The sequence below is a fragment of the Haematobia irritans genome, chromosome 2 (genome assembly GCF_050003625.1).
Source record: "Haematobia irritans isolate KBUSLIRL chromosome 2, ASM5000362v1, whole genome shotgun sequence".
Classification (NCBI taxonomy): domain Eukaryota; kingdom Metazoa; phylum Arthropoda; class Insecta; order Diptera; family Muscidae; genus Haematobia; species Haematobia irritans.
In genome coordinates, this window is record NC_134398.1 from 52,738,985 (window position 1) to 52,757,125 (window position 18,141).

Genomic DNA, 18,141 nt, shown 5'->3' on the forward strand with positions numbered 1-18,141 from the left:
CTCTCATTAGATGCGTGCGAGACATACATAAGCTTTCCAAATCTCACTACAAACAACTTTACTGCATGCCTCAGTGCCTGCGATGGGACATAGAATTTAGTGAATAACTTTGCATGAAAAACTGATGAGGTATATGTATGAATTTTATGTATTAAATACATTAAAGGGAAAAGCCTTTGTCTGTTTTATTAAACTAAAATGAATTAATAAATTCCGGATGTGTATTAAACTCATTACCGTTTTGGTATTATATGGTAATACCGCACTTTTTATACATCAATACCTTTATGGTATAAATATTAATATGTACCACTTAAGTATTATTTTTAATACCATATTGGTATTTTCATAATACCGTATGGTACTTTCATACTTTGCGTACCGCCTGCACCGTTCGGTATTGATTCGGTACGGTATCGATTTGATCCCGTATGGTAATAATTTTTCTATGGGTGTAGTCACTTACAAACAAATGTCAGTTTAAAAATCCAAATTATAACGGATACTTCAAAGTAAAAAATGTTTCTTAATTCCAAAAAAAAACTTTAAACCAAAGACGCTAAATCCTCAAAATAAGTCTTAGCCTATATTTGAAGCTTTTTTATCTTAAATCTAAAGATTCAATATTTCATTTAATTTAAGGACAATTTCTTTAAATCAAAAATGTGTTTCTTTACTTTAAGGAAAACTAGCCTTAGTTCAAAGACATGTGACTTTAACGGAGGGACGCAAATTTACAAAATTTGTGTCCTAAATTTAATGAAACAAAAGTTTTTTAAACAAAGATTATAAACTTTATTTTGATTAAAATTTCTTAATTTTAAAGAAATTTGTCATTAATATTTTGTAAATTTTGCATCCTAAAATTTAGGTTGCGTAATCTTTAATATCACGTAAATATGTTTTTCAGTGTGTCGTCTCTTTTTACAGTTTAATAATATCGAAAATATGAAGAAAGACCAAATACTTTAATAAAAATTATCTCAGAAGATATTGAAAATTACCAACGAAATCCCGGATAGAAATATGAAATAAAGTTTTTTTATTTGCATATTTAGAGACCTTAAAAGACCGATTTAGAATTAATCTAAAAAATCCAAAAGAAAATGTTCAAATTTTCATGGCAACTTTTTCGTAATTATTCATTATTCTGCTTTTACATATTCATTTTGATATTAGCTAAACCGAACTTAGGTAGTATCCACCCATCTTATAAAAGAAATGCTATCAAATGTTTTCTATTTGAATGTGTTCCTTAATTCGTTTAATTGGTGTGGGATCCTTTTTCTACAGGTGTTTAGTAATAGTTTACAGATAACATGATATTTTTGCAATGAACTTTCATTGTTCACCGTCCAACATTTTAATACGCATCACTGTTAATGCTTACCATTTTTATGGTATACATACATAGTCCACAAGCATAAATGGGAAAATCAATTAAACGTCATTATTATCACACTACTATCACCATTTCTCCATGTCCATATTTTAGCAAGAATCTGTTGAATTGAATGTTGTGGTACATATGGCCTCAATAGAATACACAAAACAAATGTCCAACACATGTATGTATACACAAGAACCACCTACTACCCTACTAGGGAAGCCCAACAGGTGGTAGCAAAGAACAACAACAATTTCCCCATCACCAACATCATTGGAAACACTGGGTCTCTGATATATGCACAAGACTCGCGCAGTACCACACAAACACACAACGATAAACAAACCACCACTGACTGTTGTCGTAGGAGAAAAATCGTAATGATAATGACGACGACAAATGTTGTGATGATGATGATGATGGAATTCTATTGAGATGGTGGTGGATGACAGCTTTCTCTAACAACTCTGACATTTAGGAAAAAAAAAAAAAAAAAATAAAAACAAGAGCTTAAATGAGAAAAAGACGTTAGTATATTACTTGAACCTTTTGTTTGTTTATTTTTACTGATTGAATGCAAAAGTTTCCCTAAGGTATGCGTACGGAAATGACATAGTTTCACATACGACAAGTCATATAGAATGTGAAAAATTCTGCTGTATTTAGAAAAAAAAAGTAATGAGAATCTTCAAACCACAAAGTAAGAAATACAATGTTTTTTCTCCGCCCATATGATTTAATTGTTGGGACAATAATAATCAATACAAAAATAATGCAATTTTTTTTCTTACAACCATGTCTGAATTGTTTCTAATAGAAGTAGGTTTTATATATTGGGATGCATATATAGCCTTGCGGCTTTGATTCGGAAAGAAAGAAAAAATAAAAGCAATAGCCGGATTTAAGACAACTCGTACCATTGAGATGCGAATATCATTATGGATATTTTAGAATATCCAACATAGCTTTGACACTAGCTAAATAAAATATATCCGTAATAGATCGTGAAAAATGTCCTCAATGTTATAAATTTTCAATTTGTTAAAAATGTAATTCATAGAATTATAAATAGCTTTATTCTACGTGAAAATCTGGTCACCACAAATCTTGGTTTGAACCCTTATATTGAGTCGTTCTAGCCATTTTGTTGTCTGCAACATGCCGGTTTAGGAAGCCACCGTGGTGCAATGGTTAGCATGCCCGCCTTGCATACACAAGGTCGTGGGTTCGATTCCTGCTTCGACCGAACACCAAAAAGTTTTTCAGCGGTGGATTATCCCACCTCAGTAATGCTGGTGACATTTCTGAGCGTTTCAAAGCTTCTCTAAGTGGTTTCACTGCAATGTGAAACGACGTTCGGGCTCGGCTATAAAAAGGAGGTCACTTGTCATTGAGCTTAATATGGAATCGGGCAGCACTCAGTGATAAGAGAGAAGTTCACCAATGTGGAACCACAATGGGCTGAATAGTCTAAGTGAGCCTGATACATCTGGCTGCCACATAACCTAACCTAACCTAACATGCAGGTTACAATTTCGGCTCCGGGAAATAAGACCCCAAGAAATAAGGCCCCAAAACCGAAATGAAATAAAGCCCCAAATCTTTATATTGAAAACAAAAACAGCGACATTTTGGATATTGTTTCGCTTCTGGGGTGTTGTTTCATAATAAAGTTGAGGGTGTTATTTCATTATGAAAGGGTACCCTATTTCATCGATGAAAGTAAACCCCAACGAATTATTTTTGTGGGTGTATTTCATTTTGTTAAAACTAACTATTTTACTAAACGCTTAGACGATTAGAATAAAAAATATATTAAAAACTATAAAAATATTTTTTTTACCAACTTCACAGGCGAAAATTGAAATAGTAAAAACAGCTAATGTAATAATTTTTTAAAATGTAGTATAATAATTGTCAGAGGCTTATAAAACTGTTCATGTAGGTTCTGTCAAGCTATTAATTTTGTCACGGCGTAACTTCAGTAGAAAGTCCTTGGTTAAGTATATCCGTTCTTCGAAAGAAGTATCAAAAACTAATGGTTCTTCCCCTACGTCCTGTCCTCCTGGTTTATGTTTACATAAAATATAATATAGTATATGAATATATAAAATAATGAAATATTTATTAAGTTCATGGTTGATGTTGTTGCTATACAATGATGAATAAATTTAATTTTAGAAAATTAAATAATACCCCATGGGGCCCTATTTCGTAATTCTTGGGGCTTTATTTCATTGTAGTGGGGTTTTACTGCATATTCAAAATGAGGCTTTATTTCCTTATGAAACATATCCCAAAGTTTGGACCATTATTTCATTCCCATTTTGGGGCCTTATTTCTTGGGGGCTTATTTCCTGGAGCCTAGGTAGGAAAAGCGATTTTTTTCTCCGAAGTGTACAATAGGTCACTGGAAATATTCCCGGCCGTGATTAGAAAACAGCATCTTCTTTTTATTCGATTGAAAATGATGAGACACACAAAGTTTATTTCACAATTGCACAAAACTTTCAAATATACTATGATGTCTCTCACCATTGTGATACTCATAATAGATAAGGATTATGAGAGCAGCTTCATATTATTTCAAAAACAACCGAAAACAGCCACCACAAAAATATACCGCCATTAACAGGCGTAGTATTTCCCTTGAGAAGATTATAATTTTTAAATTGTAAAGTATTGGCGTAGTACTACGTAAGGAAAAATTGTTCAGACCTTATAAAATATTTAAAACTCACACTTACGTAGAGATTTGGACGATTGAAAATTTTCGAACTTATCACCTAAGCATCAATATTCTTCAGATGCCTAGATAAGAGTGAATAGAGCCGAATGATGAAAGCCGGTGGACCGCTTTATATTTTTACCTGGATTGTCTGTATTAAGGCCTCAAAAACCGGGGAACGATTATGGTTACTATGTAGAATTATAATAAATTTTATAAGAGTAATTATAAAAATAATAAACACTTCCAAATAAATGCAACACATAAGGATTAACAAATACTGTGTCCATTTAAAACTTTTTGAAATATTTTTAAGACAATAAAATTTGATTTTCTTTTTCAAATTACGCGATTTATGATTTTTGGGAAAACCCAGTTGAAGTTATTTGTTTTAAAAAGCACAGTCCACTAGTTTTGCAAAATAGTCCGGTATTTAAGAAGAAATCTTCTTTGAAAAAACAAATGGGGGTTTTATCACTTTAATCCAGATACAAATCCAATTCCGAATAGTAAAAAAAAGCAAATGTGTTGAAGACTTTTGTTTTGTTTACCCGCCTGAAACTATGCAATATCTTGAATGAACAATATCATTACATTATTTGTAAAGGTCAATATCACAATTACTTTTTTTTATTTTAGTTATTAAATTTACTCTCGATGCGTATGGAGTTTTCTATCCATATTTTAAAAGACTTAAACGGAACATATTCATTATTGTTTGTACATAATATGTTAATTTGGAGCGAACATACCGATTATCAATGCAAAACAAAATATAGTAACGGCCATAATGATACTATAGATAGATATGCATATATTATATACATATACTGGTTATCCGTCTGTTTATTTATTATTGGTTCGCAATACCTTTTTTGTCTCTTTTCTAAGAATCCCATTAAAATGTGGTGGAATAACATATAAATAAATATAATCGGCCGAGTGACTTTTTTTCTTCAGCTAAAATTCATAGTTTTAAAATTAATATTGAGAAATTGAATTTAAAAATATTTTACAAGTAATTTCCAGCTTTATCAGCTTCCAGCTTTTAAAGTGGCAGCCCGATTTATTTCAGGCTCACCTAGACTATTCAGTGCATTGTGATGTCATCACTATATATCGGTATTTAATTTATTGTTATCCCATATAGGTATTCATTCATACACCCGTGGCTGTGGTAAGACTACAAAAAATTCAACATTACGCCTAAAACACCACGCAATAATAAGAAAAAAATTGGTTCTCTCACAGTATTGCCAAGATGTTGTATATATGGATAGGACATAAAAAATACATTCAATAACAAGCGACGGTAAATAGCTTCTCGGTCTTGCTATTGATGATGTGATGGTTTTCATAGTGTAGGAGCGTTAGACATTGTAGATGCTTTTAAAATTCATATTGGACAGTCACGTGTATATATACATTCCAAAATGCAAAAATATGTTTATGTCATAAAAACAAGGCTATTACTTTTTTTATCGTTGGTCATCTCAAAATTACATACACACTTCTTCCACACTATATTATATATATATATATATATATTGGCTTATTTTGTTTTTCTTCATACAATGATTCACAAGATATCTGTATTTAACTTTTATTACAGGTATGTATTATTTTATTTTTGTATATGAAATCAAAGGGTCAAGGAAAGTACACATCACAAAAACGACAATCAATATCAATCATCGCATGTAGTAAAGGTGAAATTCTATGAAACAGGTTTGAACTTAGAAAATGATTTATTTCATCTTTTATTATTAATTTTTGCTCACATTTAAGTAAGTACACTCAAGACCCTTTCAATAACTATGTATTGGGATCAACTACTTCGACCGTGTATAAAAAACCGTACCCATACATACGTTGCGGTTTCCACGACGTTTCAGATACAACTAACTTTTACTTGTCTATTTTTTTTAAGATTCGTAACAAATAGAAAAGAAAAGCGTTGCCATCATTTGACTTTTGCTATGGTTTTGTCCCAAAATACCCAACCACCCAATAAACACAAGCATTGGAGAAATACGCTTTCAAACATGTTTTCAAAGAATTATCTTAAAATTCAATTTGGGAAATTGTTGAGAAAATCGCTTTCTCAACAAAAAACAGACATTACACTCAACAGTAGAATTCAACACGTTAGCAACAATTTCTCAACATATTAGCAATAACTTTTCAAACTAAATTTCATTTTAATGTTTCAAACCTATTAGAAAATTTGTTGAAGGCAAGCAATTTGCAAGGCCATTTGAATTAATGTTGAATATCGGATTCACTGTCAAATTGATATGGTGTTACATGTGAAAAATACTCATCCTTGTGTTTGTTGGGCAGTATCAAATGTTTAATAAAAATAAAAAACGATTAGAAATGCCCTACAGTATATAAGGGAAATAGGAATGTCGGAAAAACAACAGTTTTTAATCGTTTCTTCTAATAGACAATTATTTTTCTTATAGGCAATTAAAAAATTCTTATTGGAAAATATGCTTTATTTTCTTGGACAGAAAATACAAAGTCACGTGTTATGGTTTTAAAAAATTAAAAAAGTATTAAAATAAAATAAAATAAAATTTAAATTTTTGTATAACTTCATTCTGCCTTAAAATACTTATTTTTATTTTAATAAATATTTATTTTTATTCTAAGTCAGAATGATTTATTATTTAATATTTTAATACTTTATTTTATTGCTTTTTAATTTTTTAAAACCTTCGTGATGCTGTATTTTTACAATTTTTTATAACATATTTTAGGGAGCCACCGTGGTGCAATGGTTAGCATGCCAAGGTCGTGGGTTCGATTCCTGCTTCGACCGAACACCAAAAAGTTTTTCAGCGGTGGATTATCCCACCTCAGTAATGCTGGTGACATTTCTAAGGGTTTCAAAGCTTCTCTAAGTGGTTTCACTGCAATGTGGAAGCCGTTCGGACTCGGCTATAAAAAGGAGGTCCCTTGTCATTGAGCTTAACATGGAATCGGGCAGCACTCAGTGATAAGAGAGAAGTTCACCATTGTGGGATCACAATGGACTGAATAGTCTAAGTGAGCTTGATACATCGGGCTGCCACCTAACCTAACCTAACCTAACATATTTTACAATAAGAATTTTCTAAAGAATTTATGTTTATAAGAAACTTTTTTTTTTTGTAAACACTAATTGTCTTTGGAGAAAAACGAAACAAAGTTGTGTTTTTCCAATATTTTTAAATAGTTAAATATTTTTTTAATCATTTGAACAAACGCAATATAAACATAATGTCCGATATCTCTACTTCCTCTTCCTCCGATTCTTGTTCTTGCATTTCACTTATTACCAAAAATTGATAGAAATGCATTATAACGTTACCGTTGAAAACGAATATAGAATATTTGCCGTCGCATAACCAAATTCTTATGAGAAATATATGGTCGTCAGGGTTGATTGTCAAATTTTTTATCAGTTCTTATAAAAGTTCTTCTTATACAAAATATTTTTCCTATTAAAAAACCAAAACTTTCTTATCAGTTGATCCGTTATCATTAAGCTAAACATGGATTAGGAAGAGAGAAGTTCACCACTCTGGTATCACAATGGACTGAATGGCCCAAGTGAGCTGCTCGAGCTGCCATTTTACAAAACCTAAGCTAACCTTTGGTAATCTACAATTTCGACCAATCGATTTTTGCTATTTAGAAAATCGACTCAAATGTAATTTTATTTATTTTTATTTATTTTACTTTCTGCATGAATGTAACATAGTCGATCAGACCCTAAGACAGTTACAATTAGAATAAGACAGTTACAATTAGAATTACAACTAAGGATAAGTATAAATTTCACGTACGTGACACACTAGGGTTTTTTCCAACAATCGTAAATGTCAAGTTTTAAAAATTTTGAATATGTTTGAGTAAGTGTAGGAGAAGTGATTTCAAATCAAAAATGTGAAGTAAAAAATTTGACGGAAAAGCCTAGTTTTCGAGATATCGACATCTGAAAATCGGTATTTTCCTTTATATTTTTCTTAATTCTGACAGCAATTTTTCATGAAATGAATAAAATTCCGTTTTTTGCGTATTTGGTAAAAATAGTACATTTTAAGCAGAAAATATTAAGTAAAAATTTTGTCGGAAGAGCGTAGTTTTCGATATACCGACCCTTAAAAATTGGGTATAGGTGGCCGGCCTTCGGCCGGGATTGGACATTTTCTCCTACGGACAGGGTCCAAAGTGGGCTAACACGAACCCAAAGAGGATAGGTAGCCGGACTTCGGCCGGGGTTTGAGGCTTTCTCCTATGGACAGGATCCAAAGTGGGCTGACGCGAACCCAAAGAGGATAGGTAGCAGGCCTTCGGCCGGGGTTTGAGGCTTTCTCCTATGGACAGAGTCCAAAGTGGGCTAACGCGAACCCAGGACCTCTCCGGGTCCATGTTATTCTAAATATATTACTTTTAGGATGATTATGTGGGATGGATACTAAATCCAATATACGTGGCAATGAAAACGTTAGGGGCCCGTAACTCCGAAAATAGGTCTTTCCGCCAAAAAGTAGTTTATTACATTTTGTGTTTAGAATCGAAAAGTCTACACGCTGGCCAAAAATTGGACCAATCGGACCACTTGTACTAAAGTAGATTTAAGCCGAACGGCGTTCCACATTGCAGTGAACCCACTTGGAGAAGCTTTGAAACACTCAGAAATGTCACCAGCATTACTGAGATTGGGTAATCCACCGCTGAAAAACTTGTTGGTGTTAGGTCGAAGCAGGGATCCAGCCCACGACCTTGCGTATGCAAGGCGGGCATGCTAACCTTATCATTACTGTTTTTTTGCTATCGAAAATTAAAAATATTTTCGAAACAGTAGGAAAGAGAACATTTCTAATTTTCCTTTATTTTTGTGTGTTATAAAACCCCTTAAATTAATTCATAGGGTATATATTTACAGTATCCTCATTCAGAATATGTTCCCAATATAGAGACCAAATTCTTCAATACTGGCAACTTTGTTACGAAAGTAAACAAAACAAAAGCAAATAAGTTTTATTCTCTTCACATCTCTCATTCATTCTCTCAATATTGACGAATAAAAGCACTGTTGCCATTACTTCAATTTTTCCAGCTATGCAATAGGCGAGTTCGTTTTATTTTAGCGGCTACCTACAATTATTAAAAAAATGCAAACATTGATTTTCAATCAGAAACACGACCTTAGAAATAACGGATATTAACAAAATGTTTATTATTTACTTTTGATGATAAATTAATATAGCATATGTATTAATATAAAAAATATTTTAATATGAATATTTTAAATATATAATCAAACAAATTTTTACTTATATGCGTTTTTCTTTCTTTCCTTGCACGCAGAAAAACTATTATTAAAATAATAAAAATTATTCCATTAAGAATTTCTTTTGAATCAATTAATTTTTTAATCAAGACAACAATCAATCGCACAAATTTAAGAAAAAATTAAATGTTTTGATGAGGTTGTTGGTGAATATTAACATATAAAAGACGGAAAACCTTTTCAATTAGAAAGTAATTGCATTAAATAATTTCTTTATTAATGACAAAATGGTTGTTTTTCAAAAATCTTAGTTCAGCTTGGGTAAAATAAATAATTTTATGATGGATTTTAATTCAAGACAGTTTGGTGACTAACGTGATTTTTTATTGACCTCCTGGAGTTAAGACCCGTTGGCGTGGATCGTAAACGTTATAGGCGAGCCATATAGGGCCTAAACGGCGAAATGAGGATAGATACAGGAGTTTTTCCTCATATATGAGGACAATATATTCATTATTAGGGTGGGAGTGTTGGATAGGGTCATAGGGCATTATTTATCTATTTACAATTTTATTTATATCGTATTTATTTATTTATCTATCTATTATTAACTACTGGACATGTACAATGACTGGATGTAGGGCCTCCCATTATTTGGGTCATGTGATTATATATCACAGTGGGAGTTGAGGACGTGATAGGTAGGTTGGGGTTGACAATTAGCGACTGTCTCTTGATCATTTACATTCATTTCATTTATTCATAAATTATAATACAAAAGCCTATTGGCCAATAACGTATTACAAAGCAACATCATACCTAAGTAATATAAAATAATTCTTTGTATGACAGAAAAAAATGTATATATATATATAACAAAAAATATATGTCTTTAAATTTATATATAAATAAATCAGTGATAACTTTAGTATTGGTTCCCCAACCAAAATCAAACAAGTAACAGTATCTAAAATTTCTAGACATGAATCCACAAGAATTAGAATAAATGGTCCAGATGGTCCAAATGGTGCGTAGATATCATAATATATTATGATGAAGACGTATTAAAATGTTCAACTAATTTAAGACGGAAAACATTATTCGTATGGGAAAAAACCCGTAGAGAAAGCGGTAAAAAGTTCCAGCATCTCGCAATTCTTACAATAAAAGATTTATCATAGATTGAATTCCGAATTCTCGGAATAAATATTTGGGGATTACGTGTAGATCTACAGAAAGTAAAGCTACGGCAAAGTGCTGCAGGAATTCCACTTTTCATAGTACAATGGAATAGTCGAAGTAAACGAGTATTCACAAAGTCACTAAAAGAACAATTCAAAAACTTCCTAACGTACCCAGAAATATGTTCCCTCCGACGCACCATATATACAAAGCGAACAACTGTATTAACCAGCCTTTTTATAGTCAATAGAAAGCTCCCATGAGTTCCAGAGAAAACCTCCAGGCCATATAAAATGTGGGACATCAAAAGCGAGTGTGCAACAGATCGCCTGACAAAAAGAGGCATATAAATATTAGCTGAATAAATACGTCTTAAAGTACTCCACACCCTACCACAAATCATGTCAATATGTGCACTAAAGGAAAGTTTGGAGTCAATCACAATACCAAGACATTTAATCCTCTCAACAATTTCAATATAATTATTAGAAATAGATATATTCAAAGGTAAATCATTTCGCCCAGGGTATCCAAACAGCATTGCCTTTGATTTAGAAGAATTTATACATAAGGAATTGTTCATGGTCCAATCTACCACCCGTTCCAACGATGCATTAATGTTATCAACCAACAACTGTGGATAATCTCGGCTTGCAGAAAATAAAAGAAAAACATCATCAGCAAAACAGAAAACTTCACATTGTCTATTTGATAAACAGTGATGGAAGTCATCCATATATAAAATAAACAAGAGTGGACCCAATACGGAACCTTGAGGGACACCTGCGTAAAGGGCTCGTAGCGACGACGATTTATCACCCACATTAACATATTGTGTGCGTCCTGCCACATAGGAAAAAATAAGCTTACAGGCTGTTACCGAAAATCCAAATTGACTGCTAAGCTTCAACAAAAGTTTACTATAATTAACACTATTAAAAGCCTTCGCTATATCCAATGCAACAACAGAACACAATCTACGTTCATTAAGATTGCATCTAATCTCATCAGTCATCCTTAACAACATCGACGTAGCATTATGCCCATGACGAAAGGCATACTGGTTATCAGAAAAGTGCACAATTTCAAGAATTTGTGCCTTAATTAAATGTTCCAAGACCTTCGATAAGGCTGGAAGAATAGATATGGGTCTAAAGTCGCCTGGACACAACGGCACCTTAATCTTTGGAACTGGAACAACCCTGGCTAACTTCCAAGCTGATGGAAAAACAGAAGTCGTAAGTATCATGTTAAAAAGGTCAAGTACAAGGTCTGACACATACGGAAAAACTAATTTGATAAAATGTATAGGAATACCATCCACTCCTAACGACCTAGACTTCACCTTAAACAAAGCATCATGCAATTCATGAATGGTAATACATCTGAATGAGAAAGACCTATCCGTATCCTGAAGATTACTGAAAACAATATCATCGTAATTGTCAACATCTCCAACAAAAGAATCATTCAGCATATCAAGTTCGAATCCATGAGCAGTATTAGTACCGACAGTGCAACCAGTTGCCTTAAGTACCCTCCATATTCCAGCCGAGTCCAACCCATTAAAAATTGCTGAGAAATGGTTACGTCTCCTCCTGCGTATTATGCTCTTCGCCCTATTGCGTAGTCTACAATATGTCCTCCAATTCTCAGGGTTACGTTCATCACAAAAAGCTGCAAATGCTAAATCTCTCAGAGATCTGGCATAAACAATGTCATTGGACTTCATTCAGTTATCTTTCCTGTGCCTGACTCTCCGTCGGACTATCGGAACAAATGAATATAATTCCTCAAAGAGAGAACAAATCAAGCCACATTTAGCATCTACATCCAAAGCATCTAAAAAAAATCTACGATTATAACCTTGAAGAAATAATTCCACCGCATCCCAATCTACATTATTATAATCACGAAACTCAACAAACTCATCAACACGTTCAATTCTAAATTCAAATGATGCAAAGATTAAGGAATGATCCGAAATGTAAGGAGATTGAACTTGATCAGAATAGCATTAATTGAATCAACAAGAAAAAAATCGAGAAGAGATGTAGAATTTCTAGCAACATCATAGTGGGTTGGTACCGAATTGCGGTTTGGAGATGTAAGTGGTTGAGGACTGAGCTATACATACAGCACGAGTCATAGGATAAATTCCGGATGGAAAAAAATCCGATTAAATTAGGAAATCATTTGTTACAGAGGCGAAGTTGATCAGGGAATTTTTGTTTCTATGTTCAAATACATACAATTTGCAATGAATCAAAGCTCCTCTTTCCGAAGATGCTGCACTGAAAACTGATCTAATTTTTGTCCAACTTTTGCTAACAGCAAACTATCGCCTTACATAAAATTTAACTATTACAATAGCAATAACTCGAATTTCCAATTCGACTATTTGACTAAATGAATTTTCATATGTTAAAAAAATCCCATTGATATATTTTGAAATTATGAAAAGACAACTTCGATTTTCCGTCCACTTTTTTTATGGAAGTTTTGTGATACAAGGGTAAAAACAGGAGGATAACTTTTTTTTGGATATTTGGACTATATTTTAGTTTAATCCATTTAATTTAATCGTATGGTCCCATATACTAAAACAATACTATAGTTTACTTGTGTTCTGTATTAAATGCGGTTAGAAGGTTTGTTCCCCGTTCTGCCCATATTCAGATTCAAATAGAGAATATTCTGTTATTAATCACCACAATGATTAATTGTACATATGTTGTTTGAATTACAAATTGGTTAACGTAATGTGAAATGTGTGTGTTGTTTTTCGATAGGAGTTTTCTTTCATAAATTTAAATTTTGCCATATGATATGTATGGAACTCGTAAATATTTATTTATTTCTACTGTCATAATGCAATTTGAGAACACGGAGCGGCAAATATTTGGTAAGATTTCCTGATTATATGTATTTTCTGACTTAGATAGTTGTTTTACAGAAGCATCCATATATCAAACTGCAACTTATAGTTCTATATTGAATCCAATAGCTTGGAATTTACAACATATCACCTTCATATAAAAAATCGATACTAAAAATCATTTGTATAAGTACGTCCAAATAGATTTAATGTCTATCCGAGATGCAATTATAAATCAAAATCATAGAACTTCAAGTTTGATACAATGTAAATATATTGTTTTTTTATGAATTTGCATGTTTCATATGAATAATGCAACCAAAACATAGAAGGTCTTGCATCCAGCTGCTGGATATTTGGAGATAAATCAATATAGTTGTAAGTATTTACCAAATAGTAGTTTATTAAGAAGGTTCAATAGGTTTTCGTATCTTTGAACTTCGCGAAGACTTACAATTTCCACTGACAAGTTTTCTAGAATTGGAATCTTTTTATGTTTTTATTTTTGTGTTTTTTTTATGCTGGTACAATCCACAAAATATTAATCACAACACAAGCTCACATATTCATTTACTTTTGATTTCATTTTTCTTTTACTAATTTTATATAAATATTTAATAAATATTTGTAATTTTGATGTCGTATTACTTTTTAATTTCTTTTTTAGTTTTAACAAAAATTCTCGTCGACTTTTAATATTATAACAATCCTGTTTTAGAGCCTTGGGACGGCTTTAAATAAAATGGCACAAATACAATTGCAGCTGGTAGAAATCAGCTGATTGTATGATACAAAATTGCCATATGCACTACCTTAAGGTATACAGATAATTTGTAAAGCGCATTACAGACTATCAGTTATTCCGGACGACAGTGCTCGTGTCGAACATATCCCATATATTGTGCACATTATAAGTTAAGTCCGAAGGCATAATCGGACTTACCGATTATTTAGCCATCGCCGACAAGTCGTATCGATCCGACACACTGTAAGATTCTTTACAAACACCGACATTCCGTCCGGAATAACTGATAGTCTGTAATGCGCTTTACAAAATATCAGTTATTCCGGACGACAGTGCTCGTGTCGAACATATTCCATATAGTAAGTAAGTAAGTATTTTTTTATTGAGTCTTCTTCTTGTTTGTGATACAATGAGTAAGGAGCGAATGTATATTTTTAATACTTAGAACTATTGTTGTCTTATTCTAATACACGATGGTTAAGTACGTTAGCTACTTGCTTGCAATGGCTACTAGTGAACGTATAAAGAAAATACGTAGCAAAACAAATGTAGGAAAAGGCTTGCTCGCGGCCTATATCGATTGATGGTAATGCAAGAGAGATTACCGATAATAAATAAATAACAAAAATAAATGAATAACTTAAAACGAGATAACAATTAGACTGTTAAATATATGACTAACAGTGTGTAAAATATGCAGAATGATATCACAGTGGTATTTGTGTTGAGTTATAAAACGGATGCTCAGTTGAAGCTTTTATAAGTTGAAGGGTTTTACTTGGATAAAAATCACAGTTTCGAATGCAAGTGTAAATGGCTTGCTACGGAGAAAATATCAGGTACATTTTGTGCGATTTTAGGTGACGTATAGATTGTTATACATAATTATAACAATATGCTACAATGAATTATAGTAATAATGACATACGGGTAAGAGTAGTATGAATTATGTAGAATATAAAAAAAGTGTACAATAATGTAAGAATTTAACCTCTGTGCGTTCTAGGAATCTTGTGATAGAATCGCTGCGTATTGGGATGGTCTGGATTATCAAGTGTGTTCTCATTGATTATGGCGATTGATGACAAGTAGGTCGAACCAGACCAATGTGTATGATTTTCCAAGTTGTAGATTTCTTTTAAAAGGTCATTTTCATGAGTGGCAAGTTTCTGCACGAACGTCGTATGAAGGTAAAACGCATATTCACTGAAAGGCTTAACTTCCGAGACCTCGTATATGTGTTTATTGGAGAATTTTTTGTTCCGTGAAGCATAGTGTTTATTTATGCATCTCCGCAGTATTTTACGTTCAAAGATTTCCAATTCTTTTATCACTATCGGCGAGATGGTGAACCAAATTGGAAATCCATAAGTAAGCAGCGGTCTGATGGCCACTTTATACAGCAGTAATTTAGTCTGTTGTGGTAAGTATCTGCTATTCATGATGTATGAAAATGATCCTAAAACTCGTTTTGCCTTTTGTAGTGAATTCCGGCCGTGTTCATTGAATTTAAGAAGATTGTTGAAATTGACCCCGAGATATTTTATAGTCTCCATAAATGGGATTTCAGTGTCCTCAAGAAACAATTGCAGTATTTTACTTTGCGGGACGACTGATCTATGACATTTTCCTGAAGCATTCCTGATGCAGATAGCTTGTGATTTGGCTGCGTTTATTTTGATGCCCCATGTTTGGTAGAATTCATTTATGAGGCTAAGATGTGACTCAGCTTTATGTAAGGCATCAATCGGCGACAGACTATGCGCGTATATCAAGCAATCGTCGGCGTAAAGGATAGCCTGAGAGTCAGCTGTGATATGAGGGAAGTCATTGAGGAAAATGTTGAATAGATAGGGTGCTAGGACACTGCCCTGGGGGACTCCACTATTGATAGAACCCATTGCGGATGATTCATTTTCGATGAATACTGAGAATTGGCGATCTGTTAAAAAACTCTCAATTAATTTGACCAGGTGAGGTGGTGTTCCCAGTTCTACCAGTTTATACAGGATGCCTTTATGACATGCTGAGTCGAATGCCTTTTCAATATCCAAGGATATTGCTACGGTGCAAGTTTTGTTTCGCAAGTTAGCGACAATGTCGTTGTGAAACTTGATAAGAGCGTGTTGCGTTCCGTGCGTCTTTTTGAAACCAAATTGGAAATCAGAGATGGGTTCTACAATGAAATTGTTTTCCAGTTTTTCTTTTATGACATTTTCAAAAATTTTCCCCACGTTAGACAATAACGATATTGGACGGAAATCGCAGAGGTTGATACTATCTGGTTTTTTCTTTATCGGTAGTATTTTAGCTTTTTTCCAGTCATTAGGGAAATAGCAATTATTTATACAGTTGTTGAAAATGACCGCCAACAGGTTTGCTGTCGATTCGGGAAATTTTTTAAGAATGTAATTTGAAATTCTATCCATGCCAGATGATTTTTTGTTGTTTATGAATTGGATAATATTTTTAATCTTTTCAGAAGTTGTAAAATTTTGCGAATCCGTATTAGAAAGTGCTGTAAAGCTTTCATTGAACGAGTATATATGGCGTGGAATGGGCTCGATGCATGAAGTCACTCTAGAAACAAGGTCAGGAACCGGGTGTTGCGGAATTGTTTCCCGGAAAACTTCGGAATAAAAATTTTTGAAGTGATCAGCTATATCAATGGCGTTGGTAATGGTGCAATCATTGTGCGTTATCTTATTGCAGAAGGGGTGTTTATTTTTCTCAATTACTTGGTAAATTTGTTTGAAGGCGGAAGGACCAGGGTTTATTTTTCCCAGTGTATTTTTGAATTTGTTAGCTTGTTCAATAGCTACTGACTCTTTTATTATTATTTTCAGTAGTTGAATTTGTTTGGACAAAATTTTATACTCACTGGATGTCCTGTTTCCAGCACGATGAAACATTTTTTTAAGGTCTTTCTGCCAGGAGTACTTCAATCTAAAGAGTTTTTTTGTCCTTTCGGAGAGGGGAAATTTTCCATCCTTAATTTCAATTTGCTGTGAATGGGTATTATGGATTGCGCTGAAAGATAAGTTGAAATCAGATATTAATTCATCAATTTCATGATTTTGGAGGTTATTATTTGTTATAGGAGTTAGCCTGCAGATGGCGTCATCAATATCGTCACGAAAATTGTCCCAGTTTGTGGCAGCGTATGAAGTAACAATTCTAGGTGATCTCATAAGCGGTCCGGCCTGATGAAGCTGCAAATCCATTTTGATCGGGAAATGATCAGAAAATGTTGGGAGAGTTTGAATTTTGTAGTTTTGGTTTATGATGTCTATGAGCTGTGTGCTGACAAGGAAATGATCAAGAAATGAGCTGCCATTTGGATAAGATGGAGATGTATCACAAATGCGTATAATATCGAGCACATTATTACCAAGCCAAGAATGAAGTGTCCTGCCGTTTGAGTTCTCGTTAGAGTCACCCCAAGATGTATTTTTTGAGTTTAAGTCACCCCCTAGGACGAAGGCATCAAAAGTTTTGCAAAATTGCAAAAGTTTTTCAAGGTCAGATTCTAATATTTGTGAGGGATGGTTACATGGGATATAAACGGAGCCAAAGAGATATCGCTTGCGTATTCCAGATGTTATGAAATCAATTTGAACAAGGCAAGTATTCATTCCAATGTTGTTGAGATATACTCTACTGAAATTAATGCAATTTTCGATAACAACAGCTGTGCCAACAGGTGAGTTATCGGTTATTATATTATATCCATTGAATCTAATTTTTCTATTTCTTCGCAGGTGACACTCCTGGATGAATCCGATGTCTATCTTGTTATGGAGCAACAAGCTTGCCAGGTCTAACTGTCGACTAGTGTCATTAAGAGACCTTACGTTGAATGTTATTAATTTAATGTATCTATGGATCATTATTAATATGTTTAATTTTATTAAATAGACGCTTAAACTCAGTT

At 33.1% G+C, this 18,141-nt stretch overlaps 1 protein-coding gene across 1 annotated transcript in view; it reads right to left on the minus strand.

The window, feature by feature from the left end:
* Positions 1–14,157, minus strand: part of ATP8A (ATPase phospholipid transporting 8A1) — a 69,752-nt gene extending 55,595 nt beyond the window's left edge. The window contains exon 1 of the mRNA XM_075294126.1: positions 13,917–14,157. The gene's annotated coding sequence lies outside the window, so the exon portion shown is untranslated. The remainder of the gene's footprint in view (positions 1–13,916) is intronic.
* Between the last annotated feature and the right edge of the window lie 3,984 nt (positions 14,158–18,141).